Source organism: Budorcas taxicolor, chromosome 11 (assembly GCF_023091745.1).
Source record: "Budorcas taxicolor isolate Tak-1 chromosome 11, Takin1.1, whole genome shotgun sequence".
NCBI lineage: Eukaryota > Metazoa > Chordata > Mammalia > Artiodactyla > Bovidae > Budorcas > Budorcas taxicolor.
Genome location: NC_068920.1, coordinates 30,021,779 through 30,030,868, shown reverse-complemented (window position 1 = coordinate 30,030,868; position 9,090 = coordinate 30,021,779). Strand labels below are relative to the sequence as shown.

Below are 9,090 nucleotides of genomic sequence, written 5' to 3'. Positions count from 1 at the left end.
AGTTAAAACAATGAATGCCCATTTTGTGGTTATTGTGTCAATGCATTTTTTTTTAATTTTAATTTTTACTTTATAATACTGTATTGGTTTTGCCATACATTGACATGAATCCACCACGGGTGTACATGCAATCCCAAACATGAACCCCCCTCCCACCTCCCTCCCCACAACATCCCTCTGGGTCATCCCTGTGCACCAGCCCCAAGCATGCTGTATTCTGCATCGGACATAGACTGGTGATTCGATTCGATCACATTTTCTGACCCACATTTCTCCTCTCAAATTGAAGGATGATCATTTTTCATTAACAATAAATTCAAAAATTTATTGGTATATTAGGCAGATGACAAGGTGATGTGCAATGTACACTGGTGACTGTCCTTCCACCCTTGCACACACTTATGAATGGACTCTACGTTTTGTATGAATGGTTTCAGTGTCCAGCTCAGATCTTTCTACTGGCTGGTGTACCAGTCCACACCATATTTGTTATGAGTATTGACTGATAGCTCCACAGCTCTTTCCTTCTTCAAAAAATTGCCATCAGTTGAATGGGAGGCATATTGCCAGGAGGTCTCCTGAATGTGTTTGGGGCAGCATGCAGACAATGACAGACTCGTGGGATATATAAAAGGCTGCCTTTTTGTCAAGGTGGGACTGCTTCTGACACAATGCATGCTCAACAGCTTGTTATTCTGTATAGTAGTAACTAGACTCATTTAAATGACTAGGTATTTACATTTACCTCAGTTAAAATTAAATTTAAAATTCAGTTCTTTATCTGCCCCATTTGAAATGCTCAGGTAGCATGATTGTGTATGTGATGACAGAATATTTTTACCAGCAGATAGTTCTATTTGGAGAGTCATTTTCCAGCTTTCTATGGGATCAGGTTCACGCTATTCCATTTGAGATCACATCCTTGCTTAGCATATTTGTCTGCTCTGTTTTGCTTCCCTGATTCTCTTTGTCTTGAAGACATTCATTCAATGACCAGCATGCAAAGGAATTCCTATTTCAGCCTCTTCTCCCTAAGCTGGCCAAACTCTGTCCATAGTGATTAGAAGTGTTATTTCTGAGATTATGATTGATCTGTTTCTTCCTCATTTGTATGTTCTTCATTGCCATTCAAATATTGATAGTGAATAATCTTGTCTTCTATAGGAATTCCAGGCATTTTAGTTGTTGGTAATATATGAAAATGAAATCAACAGGAAGAAAATGTAAGTACAGGTCACTGATTTTGAATTTCTACTGTGAACTGACTACTTCTGTTGTTTAGTTGCTAAGACTTGTAAACTCTTTTCGACTCCATGGACTCTATCTCACCAGAATATGCTGTACTGAAGTGGGTTGCCATTTTCTTCTTCAAGGTATCTTCCCGATCCAGGGGTTGAATCGGTGTTTCCTGCGTCTCCTGCATTGGCAGGTGGGTTCTTTACCACTGAGCCAAGCGGAAAGCCCATGAACTGACTATGCACAGTGAATACATTTTTGGAGTTCTTGTTAAATAGGTTTAGCAATTTTAGGTATCTTAAGGGCAAGAGCTAAACAGTATAATTGAAGGTGAGTTTTTAGGCTCTAAGCAATTTACTTTTTAGTACTATACAAAAAGATCAGGATATAGCATTCACTAATATCATGTATTAGGTAGGAGTAGAGTAACTATTCTGCCAGAATGTTTACATAAGGCAGCATCATAGTGATACTTTGAATGTAATATAATCCTTTGTACAAGTACATTCTAGCTCATAAATTTCTATATGTGAATACATTTTAGAGATTATTTTGTATTATTATATTGCATGTGAAGTGAGAGTCATTCAGTCCTGTCTGACTCTTTGTAACCCCATGGACAATATAGTCCATGGAATTCTCCAGACCAGAACTGGATTGGGTAGCTTTTCTCCTGGGGATCTTCCCAACCCAGGGATAGAACACAGGTCTCCCGTATTGCAGGCTGATTCTTTACCAGCTGAGCCACAAGGGAAGCCCCTATTACATGTGATCTATGTGCATATCCAGTCATGTAGAATTATGAGATACACATTTAAAATAAACTTTCTCCCTTTGTCTACATCTTTCTTACTCTTTCTAATCAGTTTCCCTTGATTTCCCTCATTCTCACTTTCTCTAAAAAGTACATATAAAATGATCATACTTTAATCCTATAAAACTCAATCTGAAAAAGGCATTTTATATGAGTGACAGATGCAAACCAAGGTTCATTATTTGAGTTTATTATTATTATTTGTTATTTTTTTATTAATTATCAACATATAACTCAATATACAACTTTCTGTGATAGTATAGAGCTCGATTTCAGTGAGTACATCATTTATTCAAATAGTTGCATATAAAACCACACGACCATCTCTTTGAACATGACAGATTTTCTTCTTCATCCCTGCACTGTTTTTGGAAGATACCTTTAATAAACTACTAAACCCTTGATTTGACAGGAGCCATGTGCTAACAAAGGATGGAACAGAAAAATGAAAGTTCTTTCTCTGGATTTATCTTATTGGGCTTCTCTGACAGGCTCCAACTTGAGCCAGTTCTCTTTGTGGTTCTTTTGATCTTCTACATCTTCACTTTGCTGGGAAACACAACCATCATTGCATTGTCCTACTTGGAGCCACGTCTTCACACCCCGATGTACTTTTTCCTCTCTAACCTGAGCTTTCTGGACATGTGCTACACCAGCAGCATTGTTCCCCAGTTCCTATTTAATCTCAGCGGAGCAGACAAATCCATTTCCTTTGGCGGTTGTATAGTTCAAATGTACATCTCTCTGGCGTTGGGAGGTACGGAATGTATTCTAGGAATTATGGCAGTTGACTGCTATGCAGCTGTTTGCAGGCCCCTTCACTACACAGTAATCATGCACCCCCGTCTGTGTGCCCTGATGGCTTCTGCTTCATGGATCACTGGTTTCGCTAATTCCTTACTGCAGACGGCGCTTGTCTTCCTTTTACCTCGTTGTGGGAGAAATAAATTAGCCCACTTCTTTTGTGAGATCCCTCCTTTTCTCAAACTTGCCTGTGTTGACACCACTATGAATGTGTATGCAACCTTCTTTGCCAGTGTCATCATGCTTCTCACACCTGTTTCATTAATCATGTTCTCCTATGGTCAGATTGTCAGGGCGGTCTTAAGAATAAAGTCCACTGGAGGGCAGAGAAAAGCATTTGGCACATGTGGGTCCCACCTCACGGTGGTCTCCCTGTTCTTTGGCACAGCCATCTATGTATATTATCAGCCCAGCAGCGACTCCCAGGATCAGGACAAGTTCATGTCTCTCTTTTACACTGTCATTATCCCCATGACCAACACCCTCATATATACGCTGAGGAACAGGGATGTGAAGGGAGCGATGAAGAAGGTGCTTTGGAAAGACTCTGACTCCAGATGATGGCTGAGGAGGACAGTTTAATGGAAAGACTTTGAACACCAGAACTATTCAGATATATATGTGTGTCCCATGAGTCATCTAAAATTTCCTTTGACAACTCTGCAGGGAATTTGTTTCCTTCATTCCCATCATTGCATTGTCCTACTTGGGCCCATGTCTTCACGTTGAAAAGTGAGTGTTCAGTTTCTAAGTTCATGTATTCATTTCAACTTCCAGAGATGCTGATTCAGTGTTCTGACAGCATCTGCTTTGTAGTTACTGTTTTAACAGCTCCAAGGATTTTTATTTGCACTCCCATTTGGGTACATTGTTCTGTATCTATTTGCAAAAAGACATGTGTCTATATTACATGAAGCCCAAATAAGAACACAAAACCACTGAAACACTGTAAGGAATATTATTAATATTTTCTAGGAGTTACTAGAAGATACGATTCATTCTTTTATTTGGATCATGGCTCTACTAAAATTCCTTGGTTTGATGGTTTGATCAGATGTTTTTCACTAATGTAGGTGGAGCACTTGTGGGGAAAATAAAGTTGAATCTCAAAGACAATCTTGCTGCATTAATCCCGGTAAAGCCATTCAGACATCAGGTGCGACTGTAACCTCAGCAGCGCAGCAGCCATATTGTGTAGGATCATTTCAGAGAAGGCCGCGCCTAGGACTCACTGAGCGAAGGGTATGATGCACTGCTGGCAGTGACACTGGTAGCCCTTCGTTGGTAAGAACACCAGGTAGTTCTTACATGTATTTTTGTTCACAGCAGGAGAAAAACACCGATGTGAGGTATAAAGTTGGTTATTTTAATTTTGTGAACCACCTAGTTCCTCTCTAAAATGAGATTTTTAAGTGAGGAAATTTCGAGGGCATTATATCTGAGCAGCACATGACCCAAGTTCTACTGCCTATTCTACACATTTTACCTCCTGTGATGCAGCAAAAGTTTCAAAAGGTAAAATATGTTTAGATTATTCTCATCATGCCATTTTATAAACTCTTTGATTTAGGCATCAATTGGTTAAGACCTTAAAATCTCTCCTCTGCCAAACTTCCCGTGAAATTTGAATTTAGTTAATATTGAAAATGGCCCCTGATTCCCAGGAAATCCCATGTTTTGTGGAGATGTCCTCAGACTCATCAGAAGGAAATTGAAAAAACAAATACTGTGTCTATTAATTTGAAAATACATGCCGAAGCTTTAGTAGTAGCTGTCTAATTGTGAAATAACTGTCACAGAGTTCTGAATTATGAGTAACAAAATAATTCCAGAAAAAATTAATCTGCCATACTAGCTCTTAGATCCCTATTATAGCTCAGTTTACAGCATAAATTTATTTTCAGGTATAGATTCTGTTTTTTTGTGTAAGTTAAATGTCACAAACAGTGATTTTTCTCTGGAGGTTAGAGCTTTGACTGTGCTATCATCAAAGAAATATTTATGATTTTTGGTAGATTTCCCCAGCGTGTACCACTAGGCAAGTAAATGCATTTGTGTCTCTTAGTGGAGACAAAAGCATGACAACTATCACACAGTTCCCTATCCTAGCAGCTAACCATCCTCCTGGGTCCTGAACCCCCTCAGCCAATTTGCCTGAGAAGTGGTCCTGCAAGCTGGACATGGCAGTGTGGGTAAATTATATACAGGGTCAAGATAGTGTGGGTAAATTATATACAGGGTCAAGATTCTATCTATATTCTTAACAGCACCACTCTCTTCACCCTTGAGATAAATACTTGTGAAACCAAGGATTCTGACCCTACAGTAATGCTGAACATATACCTGTTTAAAAGCAGTTTGGAGTGCTGTGTACTCTGAATGGTGAGAAATTTCCCCCTCTCTTATTACTCAATCAGGTCTTGAGAGTTATGCCCAAAGAGTCACTTACAAATCCCTCAATGATACTTTCTTTGGTGCAGAAACCCTCAAGGTCACATGATGTCACAAAGGCCATTTTCCTGAGTGAGCAGCTACTTGCCTGCTCCTAAGGACTGCCACCAAACAGATTTATTTGTTTTAAGGAAATTCTTGAGTGTCATTTGGATGTGTATTTTACTTCACAATAAATTACAGATAATAAAGGTATCTAGATCCCAGGCTAAAATAATAATAAAGAAAAATCACTTAAAAGATACCACATACCTAAAGTTCAGTTCTATTTTGTAAATTTTTCAAATGATATCTACCTTTACAAGCTTTCCCTCTTTAGTTCCCAGAACAGGGATTGAATCTATGCCCCTGCAGAAGAAGCAGGGAGCCTATACCCTGGAACACTAGGGAATTATTTGAATTCTTAATATCTGTGCAATGGCTGCAGTGGGTGTCCTCATGCCTTGGCTGAAATATTTGATCCCATCTGTAGTTTGAACTGTCAGTACACCCAAGAGAAATTCATAATCTTTCATCATTTTTGCCTTCTGAGGAATACAAGGTGAACACAGTGTGCTCAGGCAATGTGTCACCTTGGAAGCCTGAAGTATCAGTATGACTCCCATGAAGCACAATTCCTTTATGTATTTATTTTAATTGGAGGCTAATTACTTTACAATATTGCGGTGGTTATTGCCATACATTCACATGAATCAGCCATGGGTGTACATGTGTTACCCATCCCGAATCCTCCTCCCACCTCCCTCCCCATCTCATCCCTCAGGGTCATCCCATTGTACCAGCCTTAGGCACCCTGTCTCATGTTCCAACCTGGACTGGCGATCTGTTTCACATATGATAATATACATGTTTCAATGCTATTCTCTCAAATCATCCCACCCTCGCCTTCTCCCACAGAGTCCAAAAGTCTGTTCTTTACATCTGTGTCTCTTTTGCTGATCTGCATATAGGGTCATCATTACCATCTTTCCAAATTCCATATAATTGCATTAATATACTGTATTGGTGTTTTTCTTTCTGACTTACTTGCTCTGTATAATAGGCTCCAGTTTCATCCAGCTCATTATAACTAATTAAAATGCATTCTTTTTAATAGCTGAGTAATATTCCATTGTGTATATGTACCACAGCTTTCTTATCCATTTGTCTGCCGATGGACATATAGGTTGCTTCCATGTCCTGGCTGTTGTAAACAGTGCTGCAATGAACGTTGGGGTAAACGTGTCTCTTTCAATTCTGGTTTCCTCAGGAAACACAGTTATTAACCAGCACCAGACTGACTAACAATTAGAAAATAATACAGAACAAGAGCAAAAACATGTGCAATGTCTGTGAGGCCACAAACCAGCCAGACACTGCTTCCTAAACTTAGGTTTTTTAAATGGAATATATAAAATAAATGAGGGACTCTCACTTGTTTAACTTGTATCGTACAAGTCAGCAAGGAAGGCTTGAGAGTTTCTCACCTGATATGTGTCCTCACCTTGGTAGTCGTGTTCTGGCTTTTAGGACTTTTATTCATTAAAACATCTTAAGTGTGTATATATATATATATATATATATATATATATATATACCAACACATTAAGTCATTCCATTTTTAATTAGTCTAATGATTGATTATAAAAAAAAAAAATAAAACAACTGTAGTCTGTATACTGTAGAATGGTAGTCGGCATATAGTGACCCCTGTAATATCCTCTTTTATCTCCTAGTCAGTAGATTTCAGTGTTAACTGTTTGCCCAGGGTTCTGCTAACCAGGGTCACTGAGGACGGAAGGACAGATTATAGTTGTCTGTCAAGCCTTTCCTCTGCAGGCATGCTCTTTTCTGATGCCTGTTTGTATTATGACTGAGAGCTTCTTCCGTCTTTTCAGTATTGTAGCATAGTTCAACTTGATATGGCAGACTCGGAACCACACTGCATGGAAATGTGTTGTGGACATGGTTTCCTGGGAAGGGGTTCTCTGTGTAAATGCCAAAATGAGAAGTTGTATGTCTCTTGAATCAGAGGGTTCAGGGGAAGGTGTCCCTGAGGCAGCTGTAGGGAGTGGGTATTCATGCTCCTTTTAAACAATCTATTCTACTGATTTATATTGTTTGGTGGATTCTTTTAACCATTTTGTAGTGAATTAAATCCACAATGTCTTTAGAAGCTGCAAGTTCTTCTAATTAGGTGACCATTTTGAGGGTAATTTTAACTTCTTTTGAGAGTGAAACTCTTCAGTTGTGAAAAGTGAAAGTCGCTCCATCGTGTCCAACTCTTTGTGACTTGATGGACTGTAGCCCATGAAGCTCCTCTGTTGATGGCATTCCTCAGGCAAGAATACTGGAGTGGGTGACCATTTCCTTCCCAGGGGATCTTCCTGACCCAGGGATATCCCTTGGGGATTGAACCTGGGTATCTTGCATTGCAAGCAGATATTTTACCCTCTGAGCTACCAGGGAAGCTGTTGCCATACCTGTGGCTTTAGTCTCAATGAAGCATCCTAGGCATTTCCATTAGGTTATTGGGGATACTCAGGATCAATGGAATGTCACTGTTAGTTGTCAAAACCTTTCTCAGGATCCCAGTCCTGATTTTGTGTTAGCCGGTCACAAGCAGTGCCCACTAAATATTTTAAAGTCCTTATTTCATGCATGTGAGGATTCTGTTTAGAAAGTTTCTTAATGATGCATCCACTCATTGAAAATTGTTTGGTTTAATATAAATAAAGTGAGCACCATTGTCATCAATGTGTCATTTTATCATGACATCAATCTCTCTGTGAATTTAGTCCCCATCTTGGAAAAAACCTCCAGTACTTCCCAAAGAATATTTCTCCTCATATTCCTCCACAGCATGTTCAATGTGGTTTACATTTGGCTTTAAATAACACACATTACTATGTTATTACACACAGCCAGAGGTACACAGCCACAAACTCGCACTGTACATGCAACCACTTTTAGAGTGATCTCTTAACTCTTTCTTGAGGATGAACAGTAGAAGGAAATGTTTTCTTTAGCTTATATCAGTTAGATGATACAGGTTTATATATGGTGTAATTTCAGTGTTTTCTGAAATAAGTACAAATACACAGAAGTCAATGTGGTAACTTTTTATTCCTGCAAGTCATATTAAAAAGAAAATTTATAGAATTTGCTGCACTAAGGAGTTTCATGGAAGAAATCATGCCCCTTTGCTGTTATGATGGATACACAAAATGTTAAACTTTTAGAAGTGCCATTCTTTCAGGCTCTGGATTGAAACTGGGATTACCAAGAGAAGGCAGTCTCTGTACTTAGGACAAAGTTAGAGTATTTCCATTTATTAACTATGTAGAAATTTTTGTCTTAAGCAATAGTGAAAATCTGAGTTAGGAGAGGAAAAATAAGTAGGTTGAAAGAAATGAATAACAACTCTTATTTTCATTTATTTTCCTCTATATCTGCTGCTGATGCTAATTCGCTTAAGTCATTTCCAACTCTGTGCGACCCCATAGACAGCAACCCACCAGGCTCAGCTGTCCCTGGGATTCTCCAGGCAAGAACACTGGAGTGGGTTTCCATTTCCTTCTCCAGTGGATGAAAGTGAAAAGTGAAAGTGAAGTCACTGAGTCATGTCCAACTCTCAGTGACCCCATGGACTGCAGCCCACCAGGCTCCTTCATCCATGGGACTTTCCAGGCAAGAGCACCGGAGTGGGGTGCCACTGCCCTATCTGTCCTCTATATCTAGTGAGATATAATTGAGCAATTTTAAAGAGTACAAAGTGTGATTTGATATACCTATATATTGTAAAG

At 39.1% G+C, this 9,090-nt stretch overlaps 1 pseudogene; it reads left to right on the top strand.

The window, feature by feature from the left end:
• The first annotated feature begins 2,467 nt into the window (after nt 1-2,467).
• On the top strand, nt 2,468-3,415 carry LOC128056887 (putative olfactory receptor 2B8; annotated as a pseudogene).
• The last annotated feature ends 5,675 nt before the right edge of the window (nt 3,416-9,090 follow it).